Source organism: Ranitomeya variabilis, chromosome 4, assembly GCF_051348905.1.
Source record: "Ranitomeya variabilis isolate aRanVar5 chromosome 4, aRanVar5.hap1, whole genome shotgun sequence".
Lineage (NCBI taxonomy): Eukaryota > Metazoa > Chordata > Amphibia > Anura > Dendrobatidae > Ranitomeya > Ranitomeya variabilis.
The window spans coordinates 101,047,612-101,066,440 of record NC_135235.1 but is presented as its reverse complement, the minus strand read 5'-3'; positions in this window follow the sequence as shown (position 1 = coordinate 101,066,440).

Genomic DNA, 18,829 nt, shown 5'->3' with positions numbered 1-18,829 from the left:
GCCAGTCACTATCTCATTATCACCATTACAGTTATGCCTCTATGCGTATCCTGAGGAGCACATACAGCACCCCCTAGCTGCAGCATGGGTCACTGCATCACAGTACCATTTTTCAGCACAAAACATTTTTTGATCGCTTTCTATTCTGATTTCTTTGAGGCAAAATCAACAAAAACCAGCAGCGCAGGAATTGTTTGATAGGGGTCGAATTCCCGCCTCTGCACAGGGGGAAATTTCGAGCCATCTCCACTGCAGTCTCCCATTCTTCTGCCGCAGTGGAGCCTGCTCAGCACAGACGTCAGTCCCAGCGTCTAGCTCAGCCTGATACTGTGCAAAGTGTTACTGCTGCCTTTCCAGGTTCTGCCATTGTAGCCAGTACGGGTCAGCGGCGAGCAGACATCTTTGGGACTAAGTCCTGCTTTTCCCCTTCTGAGCATGCCCAGGGTAAGATCTCTCATTGGAGATCAAGTGTCACATGCTCAGGTACTGCAGCAACTCCCATTGGTCCTCTAGGAAGGTCCTGAACCTGTTCAAGTTCTGTGGCAGCTTTCCATTGGTCCTTTTGGGAAGGTCCTGAAGTTGCTGCAGCTATAAAAGCTTCGCATGACCGCACGGCCATGCGCTAGTATCAATTCATGTCATGAGTTTGCGCCAATGTGGTCATACATGTGTGTATTCAGGGCCCCGGCTGAAATAAGCCTCTAGAATACCAGCACCTCCGGTGAGGATATTGTATGAGTGCCTCTTTGACTGCGTGACCACAGACTGCTATCTGCTCGGCAGTTGCTGTGTTCTCCTGTGAGCTAAACAGGACACAGTGCTGTGATATGCTCACCACCTCGGTTGTAGTCTATCTGGATGATATTCTCATCTACTCTTCAGATATTGACTCCCACCGGAGAGATGTTTGCAAAGTCTTCGACCTTTAATGGGCAAATTCCCTCTATGCCAAGTTGGAGAAGTGTATGTTTGAGCAGGAGTCCTTGCCTTTCCTGGGCTATATCATCTCTGCCCAGGGATTGGCCATGGATCCTGCCAAGCTACAGGCGGTGATGGACTGGCAGGAACCCCATTCTCTTAAAGCGGTGCAGCGCTTTATGGGGTTCATTAATTACTATCGCCAGTTCATTCCCCACTTCTCAACTTTGGTAGCTCCCGTGGTTGCCCTCACCAAGAAGGGAGCAAATCCCAAATTGTGGTCGGAGGAGGTCTCCCAGGCTTTTCTCACTATAAAGTCACACTTCGCTAGCGCTCCCATCTTACATCGCCCCAATGTAGACAAACCGTTCATAAGGAGCTGGATGCCTCATCCACTGGTGCTGGAGCAGTCCTCTTCCAAAAGGATGCTCAAGGTCGGAAGCATCCTTGCTTCTTCTTCTCCAAGACCTTCTCACCAGCGGAGAGGAATTATTCCATCGGGGACAGGGAGTTGCTAGCCATGAAGTTGGCTTTCTCTGAGTGGAGATACCTTCTGGAAGGGGCTCACTTTCCCTTCCAAGTTTTTACTGACCACAAAAGTTTGGTATATCTACAGACAGCCCAGCGGCTAAACTCTCGCCAGGCCAGATGGTCCCTGTTCTTCTCCTGGTTTCATTTCACCTTACATTTTCTCTCCGGGGAGAAGAACATACGGGCCGACGCTCTCTCTCGCTCCGTAGTGTCTTCTTCTTCTTCTGAGGAGCCTCGGCTTATTGTCCCACCTGAGAGCCTGAGAACCATGTCTCCAGTGTGGCTAGAGTCTGTGCCACTGGGCAAGACTTTTGTGCCTTCTAATCTGCGACCGGAGGTTCTCTCTTGGGCTCATTCGTCCAGGGTGGGTGGACATTTTGGGTCTAAAAGGACATCTGAGCTACTGGCAAGGACATACTGGTGGCCTCATATGGCTCGTGACGTCACAGACTATGTTCGGGCATGTGCCTCTTGCGCCAAGAACAAGTCTCCTCGGCAATGGCCAGATAAGTTGCTTTTCCCCCTGCCGGTGGCAGACAGGCCCTGGGAGATGGTCGGGATGGATTTTGTTGTGGGTTTACCCAAGTCTCATAGCTGCACCATTATCTGGGTGATCACCGACCATTTTTCCAAAATAGTGCACTTGGTGCCTCTTCCACGGCTACCTTCTGCAAGGGCTCTGGCAGCGTTGTTCATCAAGCATATCTTTCGCCTACACGGTATGCCGGACAAAATTGTCAGTGACCGGGGTCCCCAGTTTGCATCTCGGTTCTGGAGAGAGCTTTGTTGTCTACTCAGCATTGAGTTGAATCTCTCTTCAGCATATCATCCCAAGACGAATGGGTTGGTAGAGAGGGCCAACCAGACCCTGGTCACATATCTGCAACATACTGTTTCTGCCAGGCAGGATGCGCTTAACAACGCCGTAGCCGACTCCACTGGTCAGACTCCATTCCTCCTTAATTACGATCAGCATCCACGGGTTCCTGTGCCTATGCCCGTGTCTTTCGCCAGGGTGGCAGACTGGGCTGTGGAGGCATGGGAGATTTGGGACTGCACTCAGGATGCCATCCGGGCCTCCAAGGAGAGAATGAGGTCCCCCACCAATGCACATTGGCGCCCAGCTCCGACCTTTGCTCCTGGCGACTTAGTGTGGCTCTCCGCCCGTAACATCAGGCTGCAAGTTGAGTCCACTAAGTTTGCACCTCGCTTCTTGGGTCCCTTCAAGGTCCTCGAACAGGTTAACCCTGTGATCTACCATCTGGCCCTTCCACCACGCCTGGATATCACCGAAACCTTTCATGTGTCCCTCTTGAAGCCCGTATACATGCCCTGGTTTTCCGAGTCATCTGCTGGGACATCGGGTTCATCTAAGGATGATTAAGAGGTGAATGCTATTTTGGGGTGCAAGGTGGTATGTGGGAAAAAAATTTATTTGGTGAACTGGAAGGGTTATGGTCCTGGGAGCCTGCTGAGCACATTCAGACCGCAGCTCATTGCTGCCTTCGAGCGTGGCGGGGTCCGGGGGGGCCCTGGGGGGGGGGGTGATGTTGGGGGTCGAGTTCCCACCTCTGCACAGGGGGAATCTCGAGCCATCTCCGCTGCGGTCTCCCATTCTTCTCCTGCCACAGTGGAGCCTGCTCAGCGCAGACGTCAGTCCCAGCGTCTAGCTCAGCCTGATACTGTGCAAAGGGTTACTGCTGCCTTTCCAGGTTCTGCCATTGTAGTCAGTATGGGTCAGCGGCGAGCAGACATCTTTGGGACTAAGTCCTGCTTTTCCCCTTCTGAGCATGCCCAGGGTAAGATCTCTCATTGGAGATCAAGTGTCACATGCTCAGGTACTGCAGCAACTCCCATTGGTCCTCTAGGAAGGTCCTGAACCTGTTCAAGTTCTGTGGCAGCTTTCCATTGGTCCTTCTGGGAAGGTCCTGAAGTTGCTGCAGCTATAAAAGCTTCGCATGACCGCACGGCCATGCGCTAGTATCAATTCATGTCATGAGTTTGCGCCAATGTGGTCATACATGTGTGTATTCAGGGCCCCGGCTGAAATAAGCCACTAGAATACCAACACCTCCAGTGAGGAGATTGTATGAGTGCCTCTTTGACTACGTAACCACAGACTACTATCTGCTCGGCAGTTGCTGTGTTCTCCTGTGAGCTAAACAGGACACAGTGCTTTCTTTATAGGTGACTCTGTGAAGTAACAGAGTTCGCTTCTACTGCCATATAGTGCCGCCATTTACCAGCAGCAGGTTCTCTCCTGCACGGTGGTCCCCGGGCTGCGAATGCACCAAATATTATTTCACCATTTACTCGGTGCGTTCCGCCAGCCCCTAACATTGTTCTTTTGGGGTGGGGAGTTATACCGTTGTGTGTGTGGTAAAATAGAAAAGGCAGCTTTATACTTCGGATAAGTCCGATTACAGCGATATCACATTTATGCAGTTTTTTATGTTTTGGTGCTTTTACACAATAAAAACTATTTAATAGAAAAAATTAATTTTTGTTTGCATCGCTTTATTCTGAGAGCTATAACTTGTTTTATTTTTTTGCTGATGGAGCTGTATTATGACTTGATTTTTTGCGGGACAAGATGACGTTTCCAACTATAGTGTTCAGTAATCCTATAGCTGCATATTCATCAAATGGCACACTCGGGAATACAGAACAGGAGCAGGACTTGGGTATTCTGAGCAAGTAGGCTGAGCAGCAGTCCTCAATGTCAAGCAGCAGCCACAAAAGTAAACAAGATTTTAGAATGTATGAATAGAGAGGTAAAATCCAGCGATGCTAGCATATTTTGAAAATCACTGGTGCGGCCACATCTAGAATATGGGATCCAGTTTTGGGCTCCAAATTTTAAAAGGGATATTCAGGAGTTAGAGTCAGTTCAAAGGTGGGTAACTTGTTTAAAATTTGGGCTTGTTTTGCTTAGAAAAAAGATGCCTCAGGAGTAGTGTTGAGCGATACCTTCCGATACTTGAAAGTATCGGTATCGGATAGTATCGGCCGATACCCGAAAAATATCGCATATCGCCGATACCGATACCCGATACCAATACAAGTCAATGGGACTCAAGTATCGGAAGGTATCCTGGATGGTTCCCAGGGTCTGAAGGAGAGGAAACTCTCCTTCAGGCCCTGGGATCCATATTCATGTAAAAAATAAAGAATTAAAATAAAAAATATGGATATACTCACCCGTCCGGAGACCCCTGGACCTTACCAATTGTAACCGGCAGCCTCCGTTCCTAAGAATGAGCAGTTTAGGACCTACGATGATGTCGCGGCTTGTGATTGGTCGCGTGCCGCTCATGTGACCGCTCACGCGACCAATCACAGGCCGCGACGTCATCGCAGGCCCTAAACTCCTCAAGTTTAGGACCTGCGATGACGTCGCAGCCTGTGATTGGTCGCGTGAGTGGTCACATGAGCGGCACGCGACCAATCACAAGCCGCGACATCATCGAAGGTCTTACACTGCTCATTCTTAGGAACGGAGGCTCCCGGTTACATCGGTAAGGTCCAGGGGCCGCCGGAGGGGTGACTATATCCATATTTTTTATTTTTATTCTTTATTTTTTACATGAATATGGATCCCAGGGCCTGAAGGAGAGTCTCCTCTCCTCCAGACCCTGGGAACCATACACTTGGAACTTCTGATTCCGATTTCCGATACCACAAAAGTATCGGAACTCGGTATCGGAATTCCGATACCACAAGTATCGGCCGATACCCGATACTTGCGGTATCGGAATGCTCAACACTACTCAGGAGAGATCTCATTTACATGTGTGGTCAGTGCAAAGGACTAGTGCATGACTTATTCCTTCTAAGGACCATACTAAGGACCCAGGGGCATTCTTTATGGATGGAAGAAAGGCAATTCTGGTTGCTAAATAGGAAAGTTAGAGCAGCTAGACTGTGGAATGCCGACCACAAGAGGTAGTAATGGCAGACACTATGACAGCTGTTAAAAAAAGGGCTGGATAACTTCTTCGATACACTTAACATTGCGGATTATAGTTAAATTAGTGACAAATGCACAATTGATGGAGAAAGGTTGAACTTGGACTGAGGTCTTTTTTCAAGTTATATATAACTATGTAACTATGTATCGCAGGCAGCCACCTTTTTATTAGTTCTCTGGACAATGCAGTGTGCAGTGTTCAGCTTAGGCCTCTTTCACACTTCCGTTTTTAACGATCAGTCACAATCCATCAAAATGTTGAAAAGATGGATCCTGTGCAGATTGCAAAAAACTGATGCACTGGATCCTTTTTTTTGATGGATCCATCGAGGCAGTGCCAGAATTCAAGGCTATGTGCACATGTTGTGTATGCATCTCCGCCGCATTTTTTCACTACAAAAACGCATACACAACAAAACTCATGTTAAAAATAAAAAAAATCGTGATATTCTACAATTATGGCATACCCTTTTCATTTGGTCTATGTTCGGGTTGGGACCCGGTGACACTTATTCATTATTCACACTAGGTAGGTATTAACATTAGAAAGTGTAGTTACTTTCCCAGTTGGGTACACCTTGTCGCGATGGGACATCTTTATGCTTTTTTTGAACAAAAATAGTGTTTACTATGACCCTATGTTAATTATTTAATGCACTTGCTTTTTAAAGGATTTATTTTCATTAGGGTATATTCACACATTGTCTTTTCTTTGCTTTTGTCTATACACTATATATAAGATCATAAACTGGAGCCTGGGAACTTCAGCTTTACTTGGATGTGACAAGATGCCTAGAGGCTTGTCTCACCAACCACGTTAATGCAAAGAAATTGAAGACCTGTGTTAATATGTATTAGTAAATAAAATGGAGTAATAAATATATATCGCTAAACATTTTGTGACATGTAAAGGATTTCTAGTATAAATAGAATATTTTCAGCTTTCCTTCCCCTCTCCTCCACTCTCCTTTGTGGCCCACTTGCCACAAACATTACTGTAGACAGCTTGTTTTCATGCACAATTGGTCACCTGTTTGATAAATTACAGTGTTTTAAGAATCAAAGAGAACATATTTGCTGAACTTTGCTATTTTTATTGCTGACATTTTTCAGGCAGGGTATGACTTGACAACCAGTTGGCAGTGGGATTTTCCTGTACATGAGGGGCTTTTCAGGATTATACATAGATCTAGCATTTAAAAAAAATAGGAATTATTAGAGCTGGTAGCAAAAAAGAAAGTGTGAAAAGTTTGATCTAAAAAAGGTGCACTGGGAAATGGCTAGCAAATTGTGGTTTTGTTTTAAACATTTTATATAAAATATATATTTAATTTATATTTTATAACAACATACATTACATCCAAAAAGTGATATCTAAATACAAATATAATGCAATAAAGAATAAAACAAACATTTAGGCCTGTTGTCTTTGCCCTAACAGAAATCAGTCACCAAGATTAGGTAGCCCATCTGAGAGCAGCATAATGTAGAGATAGAGACCTCAATTTCAGTGATCTACCACTCACTGTTTTATTTGCTGCAGATCTCTTGGCTCTCTGAATGCTGAGCTCTGTATAACCCCGCCCACACCACTGATTGACAGTTTTCTGCCTATGCACAGTGTACATAGAAAGTTGACAATCAGTGGTGATGACAGGGTTATACAGAACTGTTAAATATAGAGGTAGAACCTGGCAGTAGGTTTACTAGTTCTCTAGTTAAAATAACAGTTTTATCAACAGGAGACTATAACAAAACTACAGTAACCATCCCAGTAAGTGACATCACAGGGATCATGGTCTCTATCTCTATATTATGCTGCTCTGAGATTACATGGCAAGAACCTGATGACAGATTTCCTTTAGCCTTGATTCAGAATACCTTTATATCACAACTTATTGATGCACATAACATACTGTGCGTACAGCTTGAATGATATCATTGTATTTATATTTATTTTTCCTCCTCCATTTCCAACTTTTACCCTCTGAGTGTATTTGTATCATGGTTCTCTCACATCAGCGTATTATAAACCAATCCGATGTTCACCTCGAACAGTTGGACAAGTGTTATGCATGTCACTCTTTATGTCATGCAAGTGCTATGCGAGTGTGCAATTTTTTTTCTCGTCTAGCATCCATATGACATCCATATGACATGCGCATACAATCCATATGCAATATGTTTATAACATCATATTTTAAATAATATAATTGGAGCTCCCCCAGTAGGGCTATGGGGTACTCGGAGCCGGGCCCTTCGGTTCTCGATGGGGATGTCACGGTGGCTGACCCAGTCCGTGGCCCACGGGACGTCCGTTGTAAATGGGGGAAAGGTTTTTAAAGGGATAATGTTTGTGACGCCACCTGTGGTATTCAGTCAGGGTGACCGACTCTGCTTAGGGGTCCGCTGGGGATGATGTGATGGCAGCTAGATGGTATACCTTCCCACAGGTGAAGTGTATCCCCAGGGCTTCCCAGAGTGTGGATGGTGGATGGTGGATGATGTACGGTGCAGTGAATAACGAGAACACAAGGTTGCAGTATCTTTACCTTTACTGAAGGCTTCAGCATCCACAGTCCAGGGTACAGACCACAGGGTAGGCAGAGTCCGGCCGGTCTGAAGGCAATTCCAGAGTCCCCTTATCCAGGTGGAAATCAGTAGCCTTCCTCTAGCACCTGGGTGTTGTAGTACCTCCCTGCTGAGCTTCTCGGTAAGGTCCTCACAACTATTATAGATGTAATGTCTCTTTCTCTCTGTCCCACTGATGGATAGGATAGGACAAACCCGTATGACTGTTGGCCTGAGGCTTTTTACAGGGACTCTGTCACGCCCCAGCCCCCACAATTGCCATCGTGCCTCCTGGGTATAAGGTCGGGCAGCCAACGTGGAATTAGCTGGCCTGCCAGACTCTGAAGTAAAGCGTAGAGATCCTTACTCCCTCGGTGTTCTGGCTACCGGATTCTGCGCCTCAGAAGGATGCAGCCTTGTGCAGGGCAGAACTCCTTCTGGTTTCCTCTCCTTTTGCTATGACTTCGTTGCTCACTCTCTACAACGCAAATCCCTTCAATGTCTCTTCCTTAGGATGCTGCCGCACGTGGGGCAGGCGCAGCTCCGTGGCCTTCTGTCTTGGCCTCTGACAGGATCCCACCCCTGTCAGGGACCCATTACCTGAGCGGAGCCCAGATAGCAGCTCACTAGGCCCAGCCCAGCCAGCGTCCGCCATACTGGTGCTGCCTGGGTGAAACCTAGCTCGCTTCTGCCTAACTTCCTGTCCAGACTACCAGTTTTACCTAATTGTGAGGAGTGCCCTAATAGATAGGAGCGTAGCTCCCCCTGGCGGCCTGGAGTATGAAGTGTGTTGTGTGATTTGTGATACCTGGTAAAGAGATCTCCTTTATTGCCTTCAGATGTAACATCACTCCCCCTGGTGGAAGAACGACATTACTGCAACGACCAGGACTCTGGGGCGCTGCACCCCCGCCCCCCGTTAAATCCAGTACTCCCGGACTGGTAAAAGAAAACAACAATACATTAGCAAAATACATGCAAAATTTTTGAAATGCTATAAAACAAATTAATTTAACTGTGCTTCCCTTTATGGGAGGTGAGAACACTTGAACATTACAAACAAGAACATATTTACATTTGCTCACTTTGTTACAGGTATACTATTTACTAAGTGCAAACATCTTATTTACAGTAAAGGTACCTTCACACGAAACGACTTTGTAACGATATCGCTAGCGATCCGTGACGTTGCAGCGTCCTCGCTAGCGATATCGTTTAGTTTGACACGCAGCAGCGATCAGGATCCTGCTGTGATGTCGCTGGTCGCTGAATAAAGTCCAGAACTTTATTTGGTCATCCGATCGCCGTGTATCGTTGTGTTTGAAAGCAAAAGCAACGATACCAGCGATATTTTACACTGGTAACCAGGGTAAACATCGGGTTACCAAGCGCAGGGCCGCGCTTAGTAACCCGATGTTTACCCTGGTTACCAGCGTAAAAGTAAAAAAAACAAACAGTACATACTCACCTGCGCGTCCCCCAGCGTCTGCTTCCTGACACTTACTGAGCGCCGGCCCTAAAGTGAAAGTGAAAGCACAGCGGTGACGTCACCGCTGTGCTGTTAGGGCCGGAGCTCAGTCAGTGTCAGGAAGCAGACGCTGGGGGATGCGCAGGTGAGCATGTACTGTTTTTTTTTTTACTTTTACGCTGGCAACCAGGGTAAACATCGGGTTACTAAGCGCGGCCCTGAGCTTAGCAACCCGATGTTTACCCTGGTTACCCGGGGACCTCGGCATCGTTGGTCGCTGGAGAGCGGTCTGTGTGACAGCTCCCCAGCGATCAAACAGCGACGCTGCAGCGATCGGCATCGTTGTCGCTATCGCTGCAGCGTCGCTTCGTGTGAAGGTACCTTAAGTGCAAACTTTGGACTTACCAACTAACTCACTAGTTCATTAATTCACTAATTTACTAATTCACTAACCCCCACGGGTTCACTTTATTGAATTGCAGAACAGCTTATTACCCCCCCTACAGGCTCACTGTATCTTCCTTCAATTTATTCACGCAAAGCCTCAAGTTTATTCAAAGTACATCATTTAACTTTTCCTATTCTTAACTACATACTATCAACTATGTAAACATTATTACTATCTCTACGTACTGTATTACCCTATAATATATTAACTTTTTGGCACAGTGCAATACTTCAACATTCCCTTTAAGAGGAAACTCAAGTCTTTTTTGATGTAGTGCAAACACATCAATCACATCATCAGTATTCAAGTCAATTTGAAGACGACGTGATGCGAGAGACCCGTGATCAACCTCCGAACATTGGACTTGGGTGGGCTACAAGATGTGTAATCCTGACCCGGAATTCTGCCACACCAACGGGTTTTTCTTCAGGTCTGTAAGGCAAAGTTATTTTTACAGCAAGATTAACAGCAGTTTCTGTTAAGAGGCAGTCTCTGTAAAAGCCTCCTTTGTAAAATCAGTAGAAAGCACCTTTAAGAAGGTGCAAACTATTTACAGGAACAGTTTGTGATCATGCACAGTTCATGATTCTGCAGTTCTTTGATAAAAGGAGTAATAAAATTTGTGCAAAACTGGTGCAGTACTTGGAATCCTCCTATAACTGAGGACCCCTTTAAGGCATAACCCTAGATGGGTTCAAAGGCGGGAAAAAGGAAATGTTTGTGAAACTATTTACATTTTGTCAGTTTTTCGAGGTTTATTTAAATAGTTTCCAAGGTTGCAATAATTTCCAAGGCACCAGTCGATACCGAACACTTCCTGGCTTGGGAAGGTGGGTATCCGGATCTTCTTCTGGTCCAAGTAAACGTCATGGGTTTGCTTTTCAAACATCGTCAAGTCATTGGCTGCTATCAAAGTTTGCGTAGCCCGAGTACAAGTGTCAGCTTTACCATTGATCACAGCAGCAGGTCTAATAGTGGCAGTTATGCACACAGTAGTGGTGGTGTTGTTGTCCATTTTAGTTGTGGCAGCAGATGGCACTGTCGCCGGTTCACATCGTTTAACGTTCTTAGCGTACCAACCTCTCGCACTCCAGTGGCGCGTGTATGTTACGTGATCCCCTCGGCATAATTCTTGGTCAGGATATCCTTTCTGGCAATGGGGCTCAACATTGCGGCGAGTTATATAGACTTCTGTCTGCAGTCCCGGCTCCTGAATGAAGCCCCAACCCCTTTTCAGGTGAAAGGCTACAACTATCCCTCGCTTGGTCAGACAATTATTACAGCGTTTGGTTTTATGACTCTGCCCTTCACACTGAGCATTCGACTCTCTCTCCTTTCGGTCTTTCCAGTGTGCGAGTAAGCATTGTTTGTACTCCTCCCAGGTGAGTATGGCAATATAGGAACCACTTGCTCCATCTCTCGGTGTGTCCCAGCGAAAGATCACTCCTTCCGGGCTCACGTCCACCGGTATGCCCTCGCCTTCCAGGCACGGGAATGGTGTCTCGTCAGTGGCGCGGGAAGTTGCTGGAACTGGAGCGGCGGCTGGTGATCGGTCACAGTCTGGGCGGGGAGCGGTCACTGGAACAGGATCGGTCGGTGGGGCAGAGGCATTTTCTGTACCTGCGTCTGATGTGGTTCCACCGATGTCGATCCGCTCTGCTGATGAGGACACTGGAGTCTGCTGCTGCCCGGACTGCGATTCTCCCAGTGCGATTTTCCTGCACAGCTCCGACTTCCATTTCTTCACTGCTGTTGGCTCTGCATCTGGGAGTTGATGGCTCAGCTCCTCCACCTGCGGATCCAAGAAATCTGGATCCTCCAGCAGCGGCAAGTTCAGGTTCGCCTCCGGTCGCCTGAGATGGTCCTGGGTCACTTCGTCGTCGTTCAAGTACCCGCTGGTCGCCATCTCGGCTCCTGGATCTTCGGCAGCACACACACGGTGCTCCTCCATTTTCTGGGGGTGGAGCACCTTGGGTGCTGGGAACGTCATCATCTCGTAGCAGTAGTCGGAGGGGGCGGTCGTCACTTTTGGCGCCGCTTTGGTAGTCTCATCTCATGTTGGCACTCCCTTCTTCTTCTCCTGCGCTCCTCGTGATGCTGTAATGGCGGCGGTTTTGGCGGGAATTTTGGCGGTAAATGGCAATACACAGTCTTTCAGCAAAAACTGTTCAAATACAATTCTGGCACAGTTCTTAGGCGCACATGACCTGATTTTCAGGCTTAAGTAGATCCTGTTTGTGACGCCAAAGTTGGAGCGCCCCCAGTAGGGCTATGGGGTACTCGGAGCTGGGCCCTTCGGTTCTCGATGGGGATGTCATGGTGGCTGACCCGGTCCGTGGCCCTAGGGACGTCCGTTGTAAATGGGGGAAAGGTTTTTAAAGGGATAATGTTCATGACGCCACCTGTGGTATTCAGTCAGGGTGACCGACTCTGCTTAGGGGTCCGCTGGGGATGATGTGATGGCAGCTAGATGGTATACCTTCCCACAGGTGAAGTGTATCCCCAGGGCTTCCCAGAGTGTGGATGGTGGATGGTGGATGATGTACGGTGCAGTGAATAACGAGAACACAAGGTTGCAGTATCTTTACCTTTACTGAAGGCTTCAGCATCCACAGTCCAGGGTACAGACCACAGGGTAGGCAGAGTCCGGCCGGTCTGAAGGCAATTCCAGAGTCCCCTTATCCAGGTGGAAATCAGTAGCCTTCCTCTAGCACCTGGGTGTTGTAGTACCTCCCTGCTGAGCTTCTCGGTAAGGTCCTCACAACTATTATAGATTTAATGTCTCTTTCTCTCTGTCCCACTGATGGATAGGATAGGACAAACCCGTATGACTGTTGGCCTGAGGCTTTTTACAGGGACTCTGTCACGCCCCAGCCCCCACAATTGCCATCGTGCCTCCTGGGTATAAGGTCGGGCAGCCAACGTGGAATTAGCTGGCCTGCCAGACTCTGAAGTAAAGCGTAGAGATCCTTACTCCCTCGGTGTTCTGGCTACCGGATTCTGCGCCTCAGAAGGAGGCAGCCTTGTGCAGGGCAGAACTCCTTCTGGTTTCCTCTCCTTTTGCTATGACTTCGTTGCTCACTCTCTACAACGCAAATCCCTTCAATGTCTCTTCCTTAGGATGCTGCCGCACGTGGGGCAGGCGCAGCTCCGTGGCCTTCTGTCTTGGCCTCTGACAGGATCCCACCCCTGTCAGGGACCCATTACCTGAGCGGAGCCCAGATAGCAGCTCACTAGGCCCAGCCCAGCCAGCGTCCGCCATACTGGTGCTGCCTGGGTGAAACCTAGCTCGCTTCTGCCTAACTTCCTGTCCAGACTACCAGTTTTACCTAATTGTGAGGAGTGCCCTAATAGATAGGAGCGTAGCTCCCCCTGGCGGCCTGGAGTATGAAGTGTGTTGTGTGATTTGTGATACCTGGTAAAGAGATCTCCTTTATTGCCTTCAGATGTAACATCACTCCCCCTGGTGGAAGAACGACATTACTGCAACGACCAGGACTCTGGGGCGCTGCACCCCCGCCCCCCGTTAAATCCAGTACTCCCGGACTGGTAAAAGAAAACAACAATACATTAGCAAAATACATGCAAAATTTTTGAAATGCTATAAAACAAATTAATTTAACTGTGCTTCCCTTTATGGGAGGTGAGAACACTTGAACATTACAAACAAGAACATATTTACATTTGCTCACTTTGTTACAGGTATACTATTTACTAAGTGCAAACATCTTATTTACAGTAAAGGTACCTTCACACGAAACGACTTTGTAACGATATCGCTAGCGATCCGTGACGTTGCAGCGTCCTCGCTAGCGATATCGTTTAGTTTGACACGCAGCAGCGATCAGGATCCTGCTGTGATGTCGCTGGTCGCTGAATAAAGTCCAGAACTTTATTTGGTCATCCGATCGCCGTGTATCGTTGTGTTTGAAAGCAAAAGCAACGATACCAGCGATATTTTACACTGGTAACCAGGGTAAACATCGGGTTACCAAGCGCAGGGCCGCGCTTAGTAACCCGATGTTTACCCTGGTTACCAGCGTAAAAGTAAAAAAAACAAACAGTACATACTCACCTGCGCGTCCCCCAGCGTCTGCTTCCTGACACTTACTGAGCGCCGGCCCTAAAGTGAAAGTGAAAGCACAGCGGTGACGTCACCGCTGTGCTGTTAGGGCCGGAGCTCAGTCAGTGTCAGGAAGCAGACGCTGGGGGACACGCAGGTGAGCATGTACTGTTTTTTTTTTTACTTTTACGCTGGCAACCAGGGTAAACATCGGGTTACTAAGCGCGGCCCTGAGCTTAGCAACCCGATGTTTACCCTGGTTACCCGGGGACCTCGGCATCGTTGGTCGCTGGAGAGCGGTCTGTGTGACAGCTCCCCAGCAATCAAACAGCGACGCTGCAGCGATCGGCATCGTTGTCGCTATCGCTGCAGCGTCGCTTCGTGTGAAGGTACCTTAAGTGCAAACTTTGGACTTACCAACTAACTCACTAGTTCATTAATTCACTAATTTACTAATTCACTAACCCCCACGGGTTCACTTTATTGAATTGCAGAACAGCTTATTACCCCCCCTACAGGCTCACTGTATCTTCCTTCAATTTATTCACGCAAAGCCTCAAGTTTATTCAAAGTACATCATTTAACTTTTCCTATTCTTAACTACATACTATCAACTATGTAAACATTATTACTATCTCTACGTACTGTATTACCCTATAATATATTAACTTTTTGGCACAGTGCAATACTTCAACATTCCCTTTAAGAGGAAACTCAAGTCTTTTTTGATGTAGTGCAAACACATCAATCACATCATCAGTATTCAAGTCAATTTGAAGATGACGTGATGCGAGAGACCCGTGATCAACCTCCGAACATTGGACTTGGGTGGGCTACAAGATGTGTAATCCTGACCCGGAATTCTGCCACACCAACGGGTTTTTCTTCAGGTCTGTAAGGCAAAGTTATTTTTACAGCAAGATTAACAGCAGTTTCTGTTAAGAGGCAGTCTCTGTAAAAGCCTCCTTTGTAAAATCAGTAGAAAGCACCTTTAAGAAGGTGCAAACTATTTACAGGAACAGTTTGTGATCATGCACAGTTCATGATTCTGCAGTTCTTTGATAAAAGGAGTAATAAAATTTGTGCAAAACTGGTGCAGTACTTGGAATCCTCCTATAACTGAGGACCCCTTTAAGGCATAACCCTAGATGGGTTCAAAGGCGGGAAAAAGGAAATGTTTGTGAAACTATTTACATTTTGTCAGTTTTTCGAGGTTTATTTAAATAGTTTCCAAGGTTGCAATAATTTCCAAGGCACCAGTCGATACCGAACACTTCCTGGCTTGGGAAGGTGGGTATCCGGATCTTCTTCTGGTCCAAGTAAACGTCATGGGTTTGCTTTTCAAACATCGTCAAGTCATTGGCTGCTATCAAAGTTTGCGTAGCCCGAGTACAAGTGTCAGCTTTACCATTGATCACAGCAGCAGGTCTAATAGTGGCAGTTATGCACACAGTAGTGGTGGTGTTGTTGTCCATTTTAGTTGTGGCAGCAGATGGCACTGTCGCCGGTTCACATCGTTTAACGTTCTTAGCGTACCAACCTCTCGCACTCCAGTGGCGCGTGTATGTTACGTGATCCCCTCGGCATAATTCTTGGTCAGGATATCCTTCCTGGCAATGGGGCTCAACATTGCGGCGAGTTATATAGACTTCTGTCTGCAGTCCCGGCTCCTGAATGAAGCCCCAACCCCTTTTCAGGTGAAAGGCTACAACTATCCCTCGCTTGGTCAGACAATTATTACAGCGTTTGGTTTTATGACTCTGCCCTTCACACTGAGCATTCGACTCTCTCTCCTTTCGGTCTTTCCAGTGTGCGAGTAAGCATTGTTTGTACTCCTCCCAGGTGAGTATGGCAATATAGGAACCACTTGCTCCATCTCTCGGTGTGTCCCAGCGAAAGATCACTCCTTCCGGGCTCACGTCCACCGGTATGCCCTCGCCTTCCAGGCACGGGAATGGTGTCTCGTCAGTGGCGCGGGAAGTTGCTGGAACTGGAGCGGCGGCTGGTGATCGGTCACAGTCTGGGCGGGGAGCGGTCACTGGAACAGGATCGGTCGGTGGGGCAGAGGCATTTTCTGTACCTGCGTCTGATGTGGTTCCACGGATGTCGATCCGCTCTGCTGATGAGGACACTGGAGTCTGCTGCTGCCCGGACTGCGATTCTCCCAGTGCGATTTTCCTGCACAGCTCCGACTTCCATTTCTTCACTGCTGTTGGCTCTGCATCTGGGAGTTGATGGCTCAGCTCCTCCACCTGCGGATCCAAGAAATCCGGATCCTCCAGCAGCGGCAAGTTCAGGTTCGCCTCCGGTCGCCTGAGATGGTCCTGGGTCACTTCGTCGTCGTTCAAGTACCCGCTGGTCGCCATCTCGGCTCCTGGATCTTCGGCAGCACACACACGGTGCTCCTCCATTTTCTGGGGGTGGAGCACCTTGGGTGCTGGGAACGTCATCATCTCGTAGCAGTAGTCGGAGGGGGCGGTCGTCACTTTTGGCGCCGCTTTGGTAGTCTCATCTCATGTTGGCACTCCCTTCTTCTTCTCCTGCGCTCCTCGTGATGCTGTAATGGCGGCGGTTTTGGCGGGAATTTTGGCGGTAAATGGCAATACACAGTCTTTCAGCAAAAACAGTTCAAATACAATTCTGGCACAGTTCTTAGGTGCACATGACCTGATTTTCAGGCTTAAGTAGATCCTGTTTGTGACGCCAAAGTTGGAGCGCCCCCAGTAGGGCTATGGGGTACTCGGAGCTGGGCCCTTCGGTTCTCGATGGGGATGTCATGGTGGCTGACCCGGTCCGTGGCCCTAGGGACGTCCGTTGTAAATGGGGGAAAGGTTTTTAAAGGGATAATGTTCATGACGCCACCTGTGGTATTCAGTCAGGGTGACCGACTCTGCTTAGGGGTCCGCTGGGGATGATGTGATGGCAGCTAGATGGTATACCTTCCCACAGGTGAAGTGTATCCCCAGGGCTTCCCAGAGTGTGGATGGTGGATGATGTACGGTGCAGTGAATAACGAGAACACAAGGTTGCAGTATCTTTACCTTTACTGAAGGTAGGCAGAGTCCGGCCGGTCTGAAGGCAATTCCAGAGTCCCCTTATCCAGGTGGAAATCAGTAGCCTTCCTCTAGCGCCTGGGTGTTGTAGTACCTCCCTGCTGAGCTTCTCGGTAAGGTCCTCACAACTATTGTAGATGCAATGTCTCTTTCTCTGTCCCCCTGATGGATAGGATAGGACAAACCCGTATGACTGATGGCCTGAGGCTTTTTACAGGGACTCTATCACGCCCCAGCCCCCACAATTTGCCTCCGTGCCTCCTGGGTATAAGGTCGGGCAGCTAACGTGGAATTAACTGTCCTGCCAGTCTCTGAAGTAAAGCATAGAGATCCATACTCCCTCGGTGTTCTGGCTACTGGATTCTGCGCCTCAGAAGGAGGCAGCCTTTTGCAGGGCAGAACTCCATCTGGTTTTCTCTCCTTTTGCTATGACTTCGTTGCTCACTCTCTACAATGCAAATCCCTTCAATGTCTCTTCCTTAGGATGCTGCCACACGTGGGGCAGGTGCAGCTCCGTGGCCTTCTGTCTTGGCCTCTGACAGGATCCCACCCCTGTCAGGGACCCACTACCTGAGCGGAGCCCAGATAGCAGCTCACTAGGTCCAGCCCAGCCAGCGTCCGCCAGACTGGTGCTGCCTGGGTGAAACCCAGCTCGCTTCTACCTAACTTCCTGCCCAGACTACCAGTTTTACCTAATTGTGAGGAGTGCCCTAATAGATAGGAGCGTAGCTCCCCCTGGCGGCCTGGAGTATGAAGTGTTTTGTGTGGTTTGTGATACCTGGTAAAGTGATCTCCTTTATTGCCTTCACATGTAACATCACTCCCCCTGGTGGAAGAACGACATTACTGCAATGACCAGGACTCTGGGGCGCTGCATAATGCTCTATGTAGCTTAAAGCTAGTTTACCAAATTAATAAATCAATCTTATACAGAGATATAGATTTATAATAGATAGATGTGTAACGAGGTGGCCGGTCCCCTCAGTAGTGCCCTCTCCTCCTCTCTTGTGAACCCCTGAGGACTTTATGTACATGTATTATGTTGAGCTGTACTTGTACTGTGTAATGTAATGTATGTGATGTAATTGTTATACCTTTTATTGTGTAAGTTCCCCTTTAATGACTATGTATAGAGTCAGGGACAGAAATAGTTAAAATAGAGACTGGTCCAGCAGCAATAGAGAGGCTGGACTTGCAGCCTCTAGGAGAGAGGAAGCTGTTACTTCCTCAGAACTGACGGGATCGCTGACCAGTACAGACGTACAAACAGATGGGGCACTGCCAGACCCCCCAGATAGGAGAGGTCTGTTTCTCCGAGCTAAAGAGCAACTACAACACAGGCTCTCTGGACTTTAGAGGGGACTTTGCTGAAGGGGTCTCAGGCGCCCAGATTCCAGCAGTTGGATGACTGTGATACTCGGCTGCTGTGGCCGTTGTGGGTATGACTGCAGCAAATGTCAGGGTGAGAGCAGGAAATCCAGTGTTGAAAATTATATTTCATGTCCATCCTTCATCCTCTGTTCAATAAAAAGTTACGTTTTCACGTTGGGATATGGCTGCATCTCTGAATTCTTGATTGCCTGGACTGCTGTGGCCTGAGGAGAGAAGGTAACTCTGTTTGGGGGAAAGACTAAATCCATCCCAGATTGCATGTATAAGGGGCCGGGGTGTCTACAGACTGTGTTTAGTGGGTGAGCTCAGTCCAGACTCCCACCCTGGTATCCCTTGTTACAGATAGATAGATAGATACATAGATAGTGTAGATACCGGTGAAACCAGAAGTTTACATACAATATATAAAAAGACA